An 18,331-nucleotide genomic window follows, 5' to 3' on the forward strand; every position below is an offset into this window, starting at 1 on the left:
AAAGAACTGAGAGCAAGAGAGAGCACCCTCTATCCATGTTTGCCAGGTAACCCCCTGCTTCCAGTCACTGACAAATACAAAGAAGGGATTTGTCACTGTACTGGTGACTGAGTCCTGGCACTTAGTCATCTTCTCACGTGAGAGGGTTTCTCACAAGAAGGTAAGAAGCAAGAACAGCTTTGCTAAGAGTATCTGAAAGACCCAGACAGCAGAAGTAGCCACAACAGCAGCTAAATCCTAGATCTCTCAGGAAGACATAACCCTGGAGCAATCCAACTTGTCCTTCCTTCCCCCATTCCCACCAACACAAGAGGAACACAACACTTCTGGCTCCGCTCTCCCCTTATCCTACTATGTATCTTCAGCAGATTAAGTGGAAACTGTGGTGGGCCAGTAGGGGACACTCCTGTGCTGAGCCACCCACTTCACTGCACCTGCCAGGCTCCAAGTGCCTCCCTGGGGCGCCTCATGACCAGTGACTCCCTTCCTGAAGTACACCCATGAGCCTGGGGTCACTGCTGCCACCACCCAGGAGTCTCAGTCTGTGTACGGCCCTGTGCCCCCTGGGATACACAGGCCTTGTAGACCTTGAGGATGCTCGACCTGCTGCAAGAACTTGGGGTGCTTTCCTCGGCCTGGAGCACCACTAGGCACGCCCCTCTCCCTCTCCCAGCCAGTTTGCCATGCTTAGAATGATGGAGAACTTTATTGATTACAGGCAGTAGGTTTGGAGTAGGGTACAGGATAGAGCAATATCAAAGAATAACCTTAAAGCAAAAACATCTGCTGTACTGCAAGCTATATCTCTAGATTGGTTTCAAGTAGCTTACTCACAAGTATCATCCAGAGCCTGGTTGTTATCCTCTGGAGGCAGGCAGTTCATTGTGTCCAGTTACCAGAGAGAGGGAGTGAGTGGCAGCTGTTTAGCTGCTCTTCCCCCTGCCAGGAGCCTAGGGCTCCAGCATGGGAGCTCTTTTTATGCGTTCCAAAATGGCTCTCTCTCTTCCAGGAAGAAGGGACCCTATATATCCTTGTTATGACCTCACCACTAAGTTCCCACTAGAAGCAGTCCCGTTGGCTGATGCCTGGTGCTTTCAAGTGACCTCACTTTCCAGGTCCAAATCAGGCAGGTGTTCCTGATGCTAACCAAATCAGTTTAAAAAGTAATACTGGTCACCTAAGTGGTGTGGGCCCCTGCCCCCTTGCCATGAAGTAAGTGCCCAAACCATAGGGGCTAGGGTAACCCAGGCAACCAGGCTGACAGACAGGTGAGAGAACTAGTCACATGACCTACAGAGGTAAGAAACTGACAAGAGGAGCAGGTTCTCCCCTCCCCTAGGAATGTCCCCAGCCCAGGTCACCTGCCCTTACAGGCAGGCACAGTTAGTTGCCTAGCAACCGAGTGATAGACATATGGGGGCTGGGGGGGGGGGAGGGCAGACCAGACTAGCCCCAGAGTGAGGAGGATGCTGGAGCAGGGTTCCTCCACAGAAACCACACACTCCTCTGCACCCAACTCAGAGATACAAGCCTTCCTTGTGGGCACATGCATAACATGAACAGCAGGGCCTAGACTGTTGGACAGCAATGGTATACTCGGTGGCAAGACTGCAGCATACTCTAAGCACCCCACAGTCAATGTACTTTTGCAAGGCCAAAATGCTATGTTCTACCAGAGCCAATTTATCTCCCTCCCACTCCTTCAGTCCTTCCTTCACTCCCCACCTCCCAGTTCTGTTGCATCAGGAAACCTTTGGGTAACAGTTTCTTTCCACAGATGCAAACATAGCCAGTGAAACAGCGGTTTCCAAACTGTGGGTCATGACAACATCAGCGGACGGGGTCACAATAAACAGGGATCTGGAGGGCAGTGGCAATGTGTTGGAGGGGCAGGGAGGCTAAGGCAATGTGACAGAGGGTGACAGGGGTCCAACGTGATGTGGCAGAGGAGGCATGTGCCCCTCTGCCCCCCCCCCCAAGATTTCTGTACCCACAGTGGGGCGTGGGGCTGCAGCTGGGTTGGACCAGCTCTGAGCAGCAGGCACCTCTGCAGCCCAGTGACTGGGACCTGGCACGGGAGGGAATGCCGCACTGCCATGGCTGCCAAGGCGAGGTGCGGTAACAGCAGTGGGTAGGTGTGGCTGTGACCCTGTTACTGCCAGGCTGGCAGGAAGCACCTCAGTTTAGAGGGAGCCAGGCTCCATGCTCTGCCCTATCGCAGCAGCTGCTTCCTCCCACTGGTGGCAGCCAGGGCTTGGGCACTGCAGGCCCTGGCCCTGGGGCTCCTAGGAGGGTGATGGACTGTGGGCTGGGAGTGAGAGGCATTTTGGGGGGTTGAGGGCTGTGAGCTGGAAGTGAGGGGTCATGCTGAGGAAGTGGGGTCATGTTGAATAAAACTTTGGGAAGCACTGCAGTAAGACAAGATTAGGCTCAGAAGGTGCTCTCCGAGACTGGGAGCAGGGACTGCTCAAGCTGCAGTAGGGTTTTTGTCTTTGTTTTCCTATTGCTCCAGTGTAGAAAATGTCTTGATTAACATTTGATACAAGATCAGATATGCTCACATCCTCCTCTATAGCAGTTGAGGGCAGGGGAGGGAAGGCTATTCCCCATCATCTCTCACCCTATCTCAGTGTTAGTAAACTAAATTGCACTCTTCCTCTTTTATTGCAGAATCACCCCAAAGCAAAGGAGCAGAAAGGCCTGGAGAAGCTCTAGATAAGTTGTTCTCAACCTTCTTAGGCTCAAGTCATCCCTTGTTAGACCCGAGGCATCACTTGGAAAGTGCCAGCTCTTGCTTTTCACTTGTTTTCTTGACTGGAAAAATAGAGCAATTCTGTTGTAAAGCACTAAAAAAGCCCATACCAGGTCAGGATGTTTTTAGAACTATGGATTCCAATTTGAAATCTGCAAGTTGACCTTGTGAATAGTTTCCACACCTAACAGTGCTAACATTACATGGCACCCCTGAAAGGATCTCAGGGTACCTGTAGGTGCCAGGTACCAGGGCACGCTGGTTGAGAACAACTGCTCTAGACCCTCAAGGCCTTGGTGCAGTGCCCTGGTCTTTTGCCTGCATTGCTGAAAAAAGGTTGGTTTGGCTTTCCCTTCAGTGGCATCCCTCACAACAAAAGACATGCAAAACAGCTGCGAGGTAACAGAGCATGCTGCAAGCTGTGCACTCAGTCCAGGTACCCTGGAAGGCTTAAATTACATTTTACACAAGGGGAAGTAGGAATTTAGCATGAACTCAGGCCACAGCACTGTTTCAGTTCAAAGCTACCCAAAATTCTGTGCAGTGGGAGAGACAGGAGAACACTTAAGCCCCAGTCTGACATGGTGTAAGCTTTATAAGAAGCAGAAACCAATTAAATAAGGCAAAGTCCCCTAAAAATGAGATAGGCAAGCTCTGTACAGTTCCACCCACAATTCCTTGTAGCAATTCACTAGGTAAAAAAAAAGTCCATTGTTACCAGACTGCAACTCAGAAAGGAACTAAATATCAGGAGGTAAATAACCTAAAAGACATTGTAAACCAGGGGTCAACAAGGTTTTTGGGCAGCAAACCAAAAACACCCACAACCTTGACTTGTAAGATGTTGGTATGCCAAGGGCGGACAGTGAGGAAACTGCAAGGGGCCCAATCCTTGCTGTGACAGAGCAACCCCGGCCCCTTTCCTTCCGGCAAAATGCCTTTCTGTGCCACGCTCTGGCATGTACGCCAGTGGTTGCCTGTAAACAATTATTAGAAGAGGCTCCTAAGAGGTAGATTGTGACCTGAAATACCTGTCTATGCCAAAGGCAAGAATTCTGGTGGGCGATAACTTTCTCATGAGGAGGGCAGTAAAGCACTGGAACAGGCTACACAGAGAAGTTGTGGAATCTCCATCCTTAGACATTTTTAAGGCCCCAGACAGACAAAGCCCTGGCTACACTGATCTGCTTGGGGATGGTCCTGCTTTGAGCAGGGCATTGGACCAGATGACCTCCTGAGGTCCCTTCTAATCCTAATTTTCTATGATTCTATAAAGATAATACATTTCTGAAGAGCAGCAAGGCTTAATAGTTAAGGGCCTGAAATTCTGAAGAACCACAAATCATTAGATGCAGTGGGAACCAAGACACATTTCAGGCTGCCTAAGTGGATGGTACAGAAGGACTGTAACATGCACAAAGGACAATGCAGTCCAAGCTCTCTGTGAAGAAGGCCCCTTCATAATCTTTGGAGACTCCCCTAGGATTTCACATGCAGGGTACCACACGCCATTTGAACAGCAGCAGAGTAATGAACTAGGCACCCCTTCTTACTAGGGATGCACAGATAAAGATTTTCTTGGCTGACACCGATAGCTAATTCTTAAATCAGCCATATCAGCCGATACCAATCCAATAGCCAATTTACAGGAACACAGCTGGGCAGTGTGGAGAGCAACATCCTGCCGGTAAGTCTGTTGGGAGTGGAGGGAGGGGAAGAGAGAAAGCGGGGCAGTGGGGAGTGAGGGGGCAGGGGACAGATCGAGGCCCTCACAGTGAGGGAGTAGAGCAGGGGCAGGCACTGCCCAGCCAGGTCAGTAAATGCAACCCCGGGGCAGGGAGCCAGATGGAGCTGCGGGTGGCTTGTCCAGGGGGTAGGCAGCTCCCCAGCACTGCATGCACCCCCAAAGGAGCCATGGGGGGCATGTGCCCCTTCCCCCCCCCCCCCCACTTTGTGGGGGGGCTGCCCACTGCGGGCTCAGGGCCAGGGACTGCACCAGTCTCTTCCCAGTGGTAGGGCTGGGCTGGGCACTTGTGCAGTGTGGGAGGCAGTGGTGCTGGGAAGGGTGGCTACAGGGGGTACACAGGGAATTTTGGGTTGGCTATAGCCCCCAAGCTCCCCCAGTGCCACCCCTTTCAGTGCTGCTGCCCGCCCTGCGCAGCTGAGCCCACCCAACCTGAGCGCAGCCCTGGCCCAGCCCCACTGCTGGGAAGGGGCTGGCACAGCCCCTGGCCCTGAGCCCACAGCCCATCCTTTCCCCACACACAAATCTGGGTGGGGGTGGTACATGCCCCCATGCCTCCCCCAGGGGTATGCACAGCAGCAGGGAGCCACCCCCTCTCCCCACCCAGTTGTGGCTCCATCCTACTTAGCCCTAGGGTTGCATTCACCATCCTGGCCGGGCAGTGCCTGCCCCTGCCCTTGTCCCACTCCCTCCCTCACCATGGGGGCCTCAATCTGCACCTCCACCCCTCCACACTCCATCCCCCCGCAGACTTACCAGCAGGATGCTGCTCTCCAAGCTACCGAGATACATTCCTGGCTGCGTGCATGCACGCGGCAATTAATCGGTGCCAATCCGATATATCAGTGCTCCTCTACTTCTTACTAGCTACAAATCACTAGGGGATCTACTTGCCAGAACTGAAGATAAACTGTGGACCCTGCACCTCCTTCCCTGTCAGTGGGTACTGCATATTCTCCACGTGCCCTCCCAACTCCATTTCAGCCTCCCACAGTGGTGGATCCTGAAGCTTGCACAGATGACACTGCCCTTGAGAACAAGTTAAATTCGGTGAGTCTGCTCCTACACACAAGGGCAGCAAAACAGCTGAGCAAAAGGGGGAAGGAGAGGCAAGACATCACCGCGTGCTATTCAGCCACAGAGCCCTGACAGCCAGAACAGACAGCTGACAGGAGTGCAGCCCCAGACATCATGACATAACCACCAAAACGCCACAGGAGACATATATCAAGAGCAATTGCTCCCCTGAAACCTTAGACCTTCCTGAAGAGGGAGAAGAGCAGGGGACTGGAGGGCAGGCTAGCAATTATGACAGCATATTCACCAGAGCTTGTGACAAGGGGCCATGACCTCAAGCCCTACATCCCCCAGCACACGCAGGCTGGCTTCAGACCAAGGAAGGAGTACAGCACTGTAATCACAAGGTACAGGAAACTATTTCTGGTCAGGGGGAAAACATTCCACCATGCTCTGTTGCCAAGGGAACATAACAGGCAAACTCAAGCACAACTTGGAGAGAGAAAGTGCACTCAGACTGCATGTGGCTGCCCCAGTCCCTGACAACGTAAGCCTCGTTCAACGAACAAGCACAGAAAGGTCAGACAGGGTAGGTTCCCTGCCGTTGACTCAGTGGGCTCTGGAGGATAACCAACTGCATTCCAGATGACACTAGGGCACCCTGTAACTCGTGACTTGAGAAGGGGCCCCTCATCAAAAATACCTTTTAAATTACTCTTAATTTCCAAGTAGCCCTTGGCATAGAGGACTCCATCTCCTACTTTCAGAGGTGAAGAGGCTCTTCTAGTCCTATCTAATCTACTCCTATGTGCTGTAATTTAAGGTTGTTCCTTATGGCACATTTATTGAGTTTTATGCCCATTCTATTTTTTCTTAGTCTGATAAAATATTGGATTTTTTTTCCCTTAAATAATTTGCATCTTTAATTCAATTAGGTGTTTTGTTGCTTATAACATACTTTTTAAATTTAAAATTAAATCCCAAATACTGCATTTACTCAAATCCAACATGAGGTTTTTCTTAGGTTTTTCAAAGCCTTGTCTTATATTCGAGTACCAGCTCAGCTAGACAAAGCTTTGGCTGGCTAATCTAATTAGGGACAGTCCTGCAGGGGGTTGGAATAGATGACTTCCTGAGGTCCTTTTCAACCCTAAGTTTCTGATTTTATGATTCAGGTCAGACAGCTGTTCAGCTTTAGCTTTGGGCAACAGTGGCTCCTTTGGTAGAGGAGGAAGCAGTATGGATCAGGCATAGGAAGCAAGGGGCCCAGGGGCAGGCTGTAGGGAGTAGGCAGGCAGGCAGGCAGTCACAGTCACATGGTGGGGGGGGGGGGGGGGGGGCAGGCACTGGGAGTCACTGGCCCCTCACCCTCTGCTGCTGCTTTCCATGTGATAGTGGTGGGGGTGGGAATTAATTTAAGACAACCTTCCACACATTAGACTCTATACATGCAAAAGTATACCAAATTTTTATAAATTTTCCATGTATAGAATACAGTTACGGGGAGGGGGGCGGGGGAAAAGGGGCTGAAATTCAAAGTGGTCTTGGATTAAATAAATAAATACTAGAGGCACATGGATACACTGGTCCGATATCAGATCGGCATCAATATAAAGAAAATTGACTGCATTGGAAATCGGCTTTTTTGCCTGATGTGGCTAATAACGTGGCCAATAAATGCCCTGTGCATGCGTGCAGCCACAGTGCAGCATGTAGGTGACAAGGAGCGCAACCTGGCAGCTTGGAGAGCTGCATGCAGCTGGTAAGACTGTTGTGGTGGAAGGGGAGGAGAGAGCTGGGGGGGGGGGGGGGCAGATCAAGGCCCCTGTGGTGAGGGAAGGAGTGGCGCAGGGAACAGGACAGAGCTGCAGCTTGTCCAGGGCGTGCAGTTCCCATCGCTGCGTGCACCCTGGTAGGGCACAGGGGGCTTTTGCCCCTGGATTTACGTGGGGCAAGGGCAGGCTGCTACTGCGGGCTGGGGCCAGGGATGAACTGGGCTCTTCCTGGAGGTAATGGGCCAGGGTCCGCTTGGGTAAGGGCAGGTGGCAGTGCTGGGAGTGGGTGTTGGGGGGCTATGGCAAATTTTGGGGTGGCTGCAGCTGCACACCCCCCCAGGCGTGGCTCCCCTCCCAGCACCATCTCTGCCCACCCCAAGCACAGCCCAGCCCCGGCTCAGGTGCAGACTGCCCTGCCCTGCATGCAGATCCAGTGACAAATGCCCCCATGCCCTCTTGGGGTGCAAGTAGTGGCAGGAGCAGTTCCCTCCCCTCCATGCCCCCCAGATGAGCTGCAGCTCCATCCCATCCCAGCAGCACCTGCGCCTGCCCCCCTCCCTCCCACCGCAGGAGCATAAATCTGTTCCCACTTGCCCTTTCCCCCCCTCCCCACAACAGACTTACTGGCTGGACACTGCTCTTCAAGCTGCCAGGCTGCGTATCAGAAATTGGATCGGTATCGACCAATATGTCTCCTTAAAAATCAGCTATCACCCAAAAAATCTCTATTGGTGCACCCCTAATAAATGCACCGACTCCATGGTCTGGTTTGGTTTGGTTTACAAGCTGCTCATTTTCCTATATATAAAAAAAAAGAACCAAGGCAAGGCAGGACATAGACTTTTTCAATCAAGTTTTATTAGTAAGCAATTGTTGATCCTTCTGTATCATGGTGAATACACGAGATGTCACCAGGACCTTTGACGTGTACAACTAGGCAGGAATATAGAGGAGTGGAGGCTGCCCAGACCTCCCATCCCCACTTTAGACCATTGAGACGGAATCCAAAGGCCAGACCAAGTCTGGAAATTTGGTAACTTGATGGCTGTTATGTGCATCTCCAGGAACTCAACTCAGGTCTCGCAGATGGCAGACAAGGATTCTACCACTGAACCACAACAGCAGGGTTTTTTTGTAAAAGAAGTTTTGTAAAAATATGGAAAATGGATTGTCGCAGAGCACCGAGGTTAGAGGGAAAGCCCTAGCAGGGAATAAGGAGCCCACCTGCAGGTTGCCAGGGCAACTGGAGGCAGCAAACGACCCACACCTGCCAGCGGTCAGCTGGCTGGAAGGGGCAAGGACCGGCTCTTATAAAGCCCAGAAGTTAAGGCCAGGGCAGTCCCCTGCCAGCAGCCAGAGAGAGAGGAGCTCCTGGAGAGGGGGCACTATTGAGAAGACCCAGTGTGGGCGTGGCGAGCCCCGGAGAAGGGGGCAGCAGTGCAAAAGAAGGCCCTGAAGAGGGCGAGTGTATGTGTAACAGACCAACATCTATTCCAACTGCGAGGCTTGGGGCGTGGTATAAGGGGTGGTTGGAGCCATGCATAGCCCCTAGGGCTAGGGTGCCCTTGAAGCACCCATCGTAGAGAGGGACCCACAAAGAGTCCGGGAGTTTGTGGGGCCAGAAGTAACTGTGTCCAAGAAGACGTAAGGCAGCCTCCCTAATATGTTGGAACAGCAAAGACGTGGTGGGCGAGAATTAGAGGGTGCCCTTGGGCTGACTTGGCACAGAGGAAGGGGGCCTTAAGGAGATCACAGCCTCCTGCAGGACCCCGCCGTGACAAATGGTGCATTGGCCGGGAATATAAGGCCGTGCACGGGGAAGGAACCCGTGTCCCTGAGAAGGGGAACGAACTTTAGGGCTAGAACAAATATAAAGAAAGGCGAGGCAGTGAGATTGGGGCTTGAGAAGATAAGCCCAGATCAGAGACAAGACTGCCAGTCGAAATTATAGAAGAGAAGACGTTGGGTCAGGTCTAGAGAAAAAAAAAAAAAGAACTATGGCAGAAATAGCAGCTCTAGGAGGCAGGTGGCAAGAAGCCTTCACCTGGCAGTTGCGAGTGGACGAGGCAGAGGAAAAAGCTGCCCGTCTAGAGCTGGAGTTAAAAATGATGAGGTCACAGAAGGAGCAAGCCGCGGCAAAAGTGGCCGCTTTAGAGCTGCGAGCATAACCTGGGAAGAAAGAAGGCGGGTCTAAGGAGATAAAGCACTCGATTGCAGCAGCAGAAAAGACTCGAGCGCTGGAATGGCTCATGACAGAGGAGGCCAAAAAGAGAAGTTGCAAGAGATGCAGGAGGAGATGGCTGAGTGGAGGAGGAAGTCTCCTGAGTCCCGTATGGACCAAACAGGAGAACAAAAGGAGGTAATACAGAAGCTAGAGATATCAAAGAGCCTCATAGGAGCCCTCCAGAAAGAAATCCATAGTCAAGCGGAACAGATAGAAAGCCTGCACGAGGACCTGGAGAACTGGCAAGAGCGGTGTGGCCAGGCTGAACACCTGGTTGGAGAGCTGAGGGAAAAGCTTACAGAGAGCCATACCCAGGCAGAAGAGACCAGGAAAGTGATAACAAAAGAAATGGAGAAAGTGAAAGAATATATGGCAAATCATGAGGCACTACAGGAGCAGAAGCAGTCGCTCAAAACAGAGCTAAGAGACAGGACAAAGGAGTACATAGAGTTGCGGGCTCAGTGGCAAGAGGTGGAAAAAGAAAAAGGACCACCTGGGGAAAGAGATGCAGTCCCTGAGGACCCTTTTAGAAGAGAGCACAGCCAGGGAGATGACATTACAAGCGGACTTCAAGCAGCAACTGGGACAGGTTGCTCAAATGCAGAGAGAGAGACTAATTGCAATAGACTTGCAATTGGAGAAATATACATCCAGGGCTAACACCGAGTACCAGGAGAAGTTGCAAGAGCTGGAAACCTTGAAAGGAATTTTGTTAGAGTCTGAGAGATGGGTAGAGATGACATGGACCATACACTTGAAGGTCCAAGAAGACCAAGAACCCCACAAGAATACTAGGCTAGGAGGCTCTAAGAAGGAGAGGGGAATAGAGCAGCAAGAAAAGAGTAAATGACGGAGGGACCTCCCGAGACAGATGCGGCAACAATGGGGGAAGAGAGTATCCCGAAAGTTATCAAGTACCTTGAGCAGAAGTGGAGTCCCTGAGCAAACCAGTATGCAGAAGGACTGAACGGCTTGAGGGAAAAATTAGAAAAACTCGCCAGCAGGTATGATGCTGGGGTACTGACAGTTCTAAAACAGATGCAACAGATGAAGGTAGATAAGGGGGATATGATAGCTGTGCAAGACAGTGAGCAGGTCAGTGAGAGAAATAAGAACGATGACCTAAGCTACCCTGGTCACACTAAAAAGGGAGGACTGCTAAGACAAAAAGACCAGAGTCCAAAGATGGCACAGGCTCTGGTATGTAGTAGAACAGGTACAGCTTCCAAAGGGGAGAGGGTGGCAGAAGCCCGTAGTAAAGAAAGGGTGCAAGGGCCTGAGATGGAAAGAAGGGGCCAAAACCCTAGGGAACTTAAGCGGGGAGGATAAGGACGTCTCAAGCTCCACCCTAAGGACGAGATATCCAGCCCTGCACAACAGCACAGACTGAACCGGACGCAGGCTACAGGCCAACTTAAGGAGGTAGAGGGGCCCTCAACAACAAAGGTAATCCGGTCGGAGAAAGAACAAAGGGGAGGAAGGAGGCCCTGTGTTTATGTTAGTAACCTCCCAGGGCAAGTCAAATGGTGGACCCTGAGAAAAATGGTGGAAGCCAGAGTCGGGGGAGTAGCCTTTGTGAAGGCGTATACAGGACCTGGTGGGAGACCTACAGGCCAAGGAAAGATAGAATTTTGGAGGGGGGAAAATGCCCAGCAAGCACTGAGGGTGCAGTGGGAGCTTTGGGGAAGGCTCATGGACTGGCAAGAAACCTCAGGAAGAAGGGACTCTTTACAAGGGGCCCAAAGAAGAGGAGGTCGGGGGCACATGAGGAGTAAGAGGGAAAAAATGCCCTGAGCAGTAGGAGGTAGCTCTCCCAGGAAGAGAGAGGAGGCTGTCTCATCAAGTTGAAGGGGCTGGGGAAGAAAAGAAGGTAGGCCTGAATTGCACCCTACCAGGGATGGCTAATGTGGGGGGACTACCTGTGGCAGGGTAACTCCCAAGAAGTCCCATGTGGTGCGCCCTGGGTAAAAGGCCAGGAGGAGGTGCCTAAAAACCTCCGCCTCCAGAATTTGAGTCACTGGGTACCAGAAGAAAGGCCAAGAAGAGACACCGAATCTGGCAACATCGAACAGGAATGAAGATCTGCCTCGGTGAGTCTGATCTTAAGGGGGGAGGTGTGTCGCAGAGCACGGAGGTGCCCTGCTCCTAAAGAGGAGAAACTGCTAGAGGGAAAGCCCTAGCAGGGAATAAGGAGCCCACCTGCAGGTTGCCAGGGCAACTGGAGGCAGCAAACGACCCACACCTGCCAGCGGTCAGCTGGCTGGAAGGGGCAAGGACCGGCTCTTATAAAGCCCAGAAGTTAAGGCCAGGGCAGTCCCCTGCCAGCAGCCAGAGAGAGAGGAGCTCCTGGGGCAGTGATACAAGGAGAAGCCTGAACGCAGGTACAGCTCAAGCTGGGGTAAAGGATGGCAGCTCTAGGATGTCTGAGCCATGTGATTTAGCTGGGCGGCTTTAAGTTATGTTGTAGCCTAGGGGCCTGTGTTTTGCTTTGTTGTTGTTTATTACCGGTGCTTTGGGTGAGGTTATTAGGAGTTGGAGGAGGCCTCGTAGGGGGCCCACAGTAGTGTGGGGACCCGCCAGTAAGGGCGTGACGTACGGGGTACATAGACCCCAGCCCCAGGAGGGGCACTATTGAGAAGCCTCAGTGCAGGTGTGGCGAGCCCTGGAGAAGGGGGCAGCAGTGCAAGAGAAGGCCCCGGAGAGGGCGAGTGTATATGTGACAGACCAACATCTATTCCTACTGCGAGGCTTGGGGCATGGTATAAGGGGTGTTTGGAGCCACGCATAGCCCCTAAGGCTAGGGTGCCCTCGAAGCACCCATTGTAGAGAGGGACCCACGAAGAGTCCGGGAGGTCACAATGAACCGTGTCCAAGAAGACGTAAGGCAGCCTCCCAACCTTATCTAACAGCAAAGACGTGGTGGGCGAGAATTAGAGGGTGCCCTTGGGCTGACTTGGCACAGAGGAAGGGGTCCTTAAGGAGATCACGGCCCTCCTGGAGGACCCCACCATCACATGGATCATGTCCTGTTTTAAGGCCTTGATCCTGGGAAAGACCCAGGGGATGTACTACTAGGTCCAAGACAGATAACTGGGGACCTACCAAATTTGCTACTCCATAAAAACTCTGAATTTGGTAGGTCCCCCATGAAGAAGCCCAGTCCCCACAAAAATACTTAGGGACTACAAACAAGTAGGAAAATGGCCAGCAAATGGAAGTAGGGAAAGGAGAGGAAAGAAAAAGAGAGCTGCAAACAGAGGCAAGAAGCCTGTCCTGAAGCACGGGGGGAGTTTGGGGGGGAGGGGAGAGCTAGGTGCAGCAGAGTGCAGCAGGCCCCATGCCTCTGGCTGAGGGGCCCCAGAAGTCCTGCTCAGGGCCATCTGTCAATCCCACGGAGGGGTAGGACTTTTGGGGTCCCTCGGCCTGAGGCATGCCCCCACCCTGCACTCTGCCACAAAAATGTTGACCTGTGCCGCACTGGGACCACAAAATCTGGAGGCAGCCACCACAAATTAGGTAGGTCCCTACAGATAACATAACTGGGAGCAGAGTTCAGAATTCAGGAGACACCACCATTTAGCACACTAGGACTATATTCCAGTTACCAAATTAAATACAACTACTGCTTCACACAAGTCACAAGCAAAATAATTACCTAAGAAGTGACCAATATATCATTCACCATTTTCTAATGTGCTTAATAGTTAGAATATGAAAATACTAAAGCTACACAATTGATTAAATGCACACACAGTGTACCCTCTTCCAGGCAGCAAGACATGCCAAATATAGAGTAATGGCCCTATTCAGTTGCAAGTCTGTGTGTTTTTACAGTTATGTCAATCAGAACACCACTTTTAGAAAGTAACTGAACCACAAACTGAAAAGTTGATTTAAATTTCTGATCCAAGAGATTAAAAATCAGTCAACACTTTCTTCCTTGTTTTTTTGTTGTAGTCACAAACACAGTAGACCTAGATTGTAAAAGCAAGGCAAGATATTGAAAAAAAGAATAGGCAGAGCAATCAGCTTCAGAACATAAGGTATATACCGTATGAAAAAAAACCCAAAACAGGGATTTGGGAATCTTAAAATGTTCCTAAGCTGCACTGATTTGCTAACCTAACTCGTAGCATTACCAGAAGTGATGAAAGGTAGCCATGTGTTCAGATCTCTGTCTTATCAACAGTTTGTAAGGCTAGTCACTTTTTCCAGAGATCAAACTTCAGATTTTCACAAGCCATCTGTCAAGTGAGGAAGTATTCATTCCTCCACCCCCTAATCCACAGCAATAGTAAACCCAACGCTAATAGAAGCGAAGCAATGCAGTCTGACATAAGTCTGAGCAACTGATATGTTTTAAACCCAGAAGGGACTGTTAAGGGATAATCTAGTCTGACCTTCTGCAAAATAAGCCAGAACATCCAACTCAGTAATTTCTATATCAACCCTGTAATGTGTCTGAACCACAGAATATCTTTTAAAGAGATATCCAGGTCCTAGTTAAAGATTCCAAATGATGGAGAACATCTTTAAGTTAAATTTTACAAATGTTATAACCCCACTCTAAAATTTACACTTATTTTTTGTCTCAATTTGTCTAGCTTCAGTTTCTAACCACTGGATTTCACTATTTTCTTTCCTACTAAATTAAAGAGTACCTTCTTCCTAAACAAGTGCTAAACACTTACATTTTAAGTATAATGCAACATGCATTCTAGACTAGGGGGTCGGACTCGATGATCTATTGAGGTCCCTTCCGACCCTAACATCTATGAATCTATGAATTACACAAACTGGTTTAAGTGATCAGAAACTGGCTTAAACCTGTAACAGAACAGAAGTTCAGTGCACATAAACCAGTTTCAGCCATTTTGAAACTGGTTTAAGATGAACCTGGCTGAATGTAGCATCAGACTTAACTGATTTTGGTCAAACTGGTTTATGCAATGTTCCCCCCCAAACCCCTTCCTGGTTCAAGTTAAACCAGAGTCCCCCTGCATCCCAGATGCCTTGCAGCCCTGGGCTGGGCTGTCTGCTCCAGAGAGCAGGGCTGGCCCCACCCCTCTGCTCCCTAGCTGGAGCTCCAGCAGAGATTGCAGGCACAGCAGGGTCTGCCTGGCTTCCCCCTGCCCCCGCCACTCAAGCAGAGATTCTCCTCCCACACTATCTCCCACAGCATGGACCCCAGCCACACAGACCCTAGGCATGCGGTATGCCAGCTAATGCTGAGGGGGTGCGTCCATCCGTCTTTCCGTCCATCCAATTTCACTGGGATAGGACAAAGGCAGACAGGACAGTGTCCACTTAGGGCTTTTTGGAGCTAATCAACAGGTCAGCTGGTAACGTCTCTCCCTTCCTTCCTTGGAAAAAGCTGCATAAGAAGAGCTTGAACTAATGAGATGGAATTTTCTTGATGGCCTGGTAAACTCTCTGTTATCACTCAGCTCTCTGCTGGCTCCCTAACCTATCAGGCTTTCAGACAGTATGAAGAAGCAGGAAAAGGGAGATTGAGAAGCTCAATAACATCAATAGATTTATGCACTGCACACAAATAGTCCTCCCTCCCCACCTTGCCTTAGAGTGCTAGCCAGGAGCTAGGGCCTGGCAACACTCCTTGAGCAGCAAGCAGGAAAAAGCCTGGGACTGTGCAGGCAGGGTGACAGTTTAAACCCCTCCCCAGTCACAGCATCCTGGCCACACCCCCACTCAGCTCAGCACTATAAAAGGGAAGGGAGGACTGCTCTAGCCTGAGCCGCTGAAGGCATGTGACTGCATTTCTTCAGTCCGGAGAGAATGCCTGTGCACTTGCAAATCAGTTCAACCTAGGCAGGTTACTTATCAGGCTCAGGCTTTTTGAATGTCTGTCCCTAGCCTTAATGTTCTCCAGCCATAAAAATTAGATCTTTTTATTTCTGAACAATTCCAGTAGGACACATTATGACCCCGCAATTACTTATTAAAAACTGAAAGGCAACACTTAGGTTCACTGTGCATGTTACAATTGTAACTTTAATGTTGGTCTCTTTGCCTGGCCTTCAAAGAAGCCCTTATTGTGATTTCCTTGGGCAATTAAAAAAAACCTGTACAGTTTCACTAATTTCCCTTTAGCATTTCTATTCTGAAAGAGCAACTCTAATCTAAAAAGATGCCTTATTAGCAGTCACTCTAAAGGTTTGACAAGGTTTGTTAAGTAAGTGCTTGCTTGCATTTATTTATTTATTTATTTACTTACAATTTTTATAAAAGGAAAAAAAAATAAGATTGACTTTATTAATGTAAATTAAGGACCTCCTGCTACAAATATAGAACTGAACAGGAGTACTTCAAAAAGGGAAATTTGGCAAATGTTTAGTCCAGGACTTGAACCTAAATAAAGTGGTTGATTCCTGCTACATATGGGCCACTGCTAGAAACTTCTCCCAGGACTGGTAAAAAAAAAACCCCAAAACCTACCACTGTATTGGGAAGACAAAAGACAGAGCCAAGATCTTGGCAGGTACATTACAACTCCTGGCTTCAGCTACTAGATCACACTGCCTTCAAGAGGATTACCAGCATTCTTAGGAAGCTTTTTCTACAGAGAGATCAGGCCAGAGGAGAGTGAGCAAGCGAGCATGTATGCGCATGTCTGCCTCTCTTGCTCCAGGGACTGAGCATGAAACACTTGTCAGTAATGACACCACTCATATCACCAGAGTGAAACCTCCTCCCCTCAGCGACATTCATGGGGTCACACGCTTTTTCTCTTTCACCTTTCTGTTTTTAACAATTGTATAATACAGGTTGAAAGTCTCTCTCCCTCTCTAGAGCTGTACACTGGGAATATTTACATAAATTGAAAAAGCTCACTATGCCTAATCTGCCTGTAATAAAGGGAAGAAGAGACAGAGGGAAGAGAACTGCCCAACAGTGGTCCTGCTTTTCAGAGGCAGAATACAACTCAAAAAAACCAACTTGCAATACACCTGAAACGATGATCAGCCTTAAGGTTCAAGAACTTGAGAAGGAGTGGGGAACATGGGAAGAGATTAGAAGTCAGGTGCTGCCATTCCTACTATTCATACACAGCACAGAATGAACTCCCCTCCCCCCTGCTTCATACATAGCTGCGGATGCCCTGACCAGCTCCCACTCCCAGGCGACGTAAAGGTTTTCAATACAGCGTTAGGCAGCTGTAACACAAACACTGCTTTGCAGCCAAAGCTCTTCCATCAGCTGCCTAAAGGATCCACTCTTTACCAAGAAGATTTAAAGAGACTATGCACCCTTAACCAACAGACTGCTTAAAATATTTTGGCCTGGTATCCATTCCTTTACCCCAATGTCAGTTAGAGGCAAGATGAGTAATTTTATGTGTGTATTCTGATGCCTCCATTCTCCTTGCTAAATCCAACCACCCCTGCAGGAAAAAAAAAAAAAAAAAAAATCTATCTGCACTGAGAAGAGCTGCAAGAATGGCTCTTACTCTTTTCACACTGCTATTTACCAGCTTGGGGAAGCAGCTGGTATCTGAGCCAAAAAGGTTAAAGAACCAAGGAAAACTTCTACTAGTATTTCCTTCAGTTTTTCTGAAACCAACTGGAATCAACTGAGCTGGCCAATATAAAGTGGGTCCTGAGAGAGTCTTCCTCATGTAACAGGGCTATATGGTTTACTGAAGAAGGTTTGTTTTGCCAAAGGAATAGCATCTCCATTCTAGATTACTTTTCTGAGAATAAGTACGGGAAGAGCCTGGAAGAGGAAGCAAACCAGAGCAAAAAATTCATATGGATTGTTGTCATCATGCCAGTTTCAAAAGACAGTAAATTTGTGCCTCCTGCTAAAGATACCTTCTAAGTTGCTTTTAGACTAAAATCAAACTAGGGATAGAAATACAGATTTTAAAAATATCCATTTAACCTGTTGTAATTACAAGGGTTAAATGATTAATCTATATGGCAACCCCTGGCTTGGCCCCCATAGGCCTGCTCTAGCCCAGCCTGTGGGGCTCCCCTGCCTAGCAACAGCAGGGCACTGCCACCCACCATGCAGTCCAGACTGCTTAAAGCAAGGAGGCTGCAAGCAGCTGCACTAGGATCCATGGAGCCAAGTTATTAAGTATTAGTCCCCACTTCCCTGCCACCTTCCAGTTCCTGCTGTTGGGGAACTGTACAGCTTGCCTCCCTTCACCCCTGCCCCAAGTCAGACTGAGCCCTGCACTGCACTAAACAATAACCGGTAAGCTATAACTGGTTATCACGGCCTACTGGTTAAAAAATTAGTTGGTTAACCATTCATATCCCTAAATCAAGTTACCAAATAGATTTTGTAATAAGGGACTAGTCCGTGTCATCAGGTCTTTCATGCTTTTCTTTGCCCATTTTAACTTCCTTTCTAAGGAGCTCTGAACTAATTGGGTGATACCCACCACCATCATTTTGGGCTTGAACCACAAACTTCCCCAATTTCTTGAGCAAACATCAAACCTCCAGTTGGTTAATAATACTACTACTACTACTAATAAAATCAGCAGCAGCATATCTGCTAGCTCAGAAGATACTTCTAAATGACCAACTGCATCTTCTAGATCTCCTCTAAAGGTCTTAGAGTAAATTTAAATGCATCTTCCCAGTTCTGTTGCACACATCCAGATTTCCCTCCATCTCTCATCAAAACATTTCTGCTTATGCCTGGATGAGGGAGTGAAAAGACAATGATTAAGTTTTCAGATGATACCAAGCTGTGGGGACAAGCAGGCGCGTTCGAGGACAGGACAAAGATCCAGGATGACCTTGACAGGTTGGTCCTATGGGCTGAACGCAATCAGATGAGGTTCA

The 18,331-nt window shown here is 49.4% G+C and overlaps 1 protein-coding gene across 8 annotated transcripts in view; it reads right to left on the reverse strand.

Annotated features, from left to right (window-relative positions):
* The window catches only part of CAMK2G (calcium/calmodulin dependent protein kinase II gamma), a 183,496-nt gene that overhangs the window by 95,453 nt on the left and 69,712 nt on the right, over window positions 1–18,331 (reverse strand). The gene's annotated exons all lie outside the window — the stretch shown is intronic.

The sequence above is a fragment of the Alligator sinensis genome, unplaced genomic scaffold (genome assembly GCF_000455745.1).
Source record: "Alligator sinensis unplaced genomic scaffold, ASM45574v1 scaffold109_1, whole genome shotgun sequence".
Taxonomy (NCBI): Eukaryota; Metazoa; Chordata; order Crocodylia; family Alligatoridae; genus Alligator; species Alligator sinensis.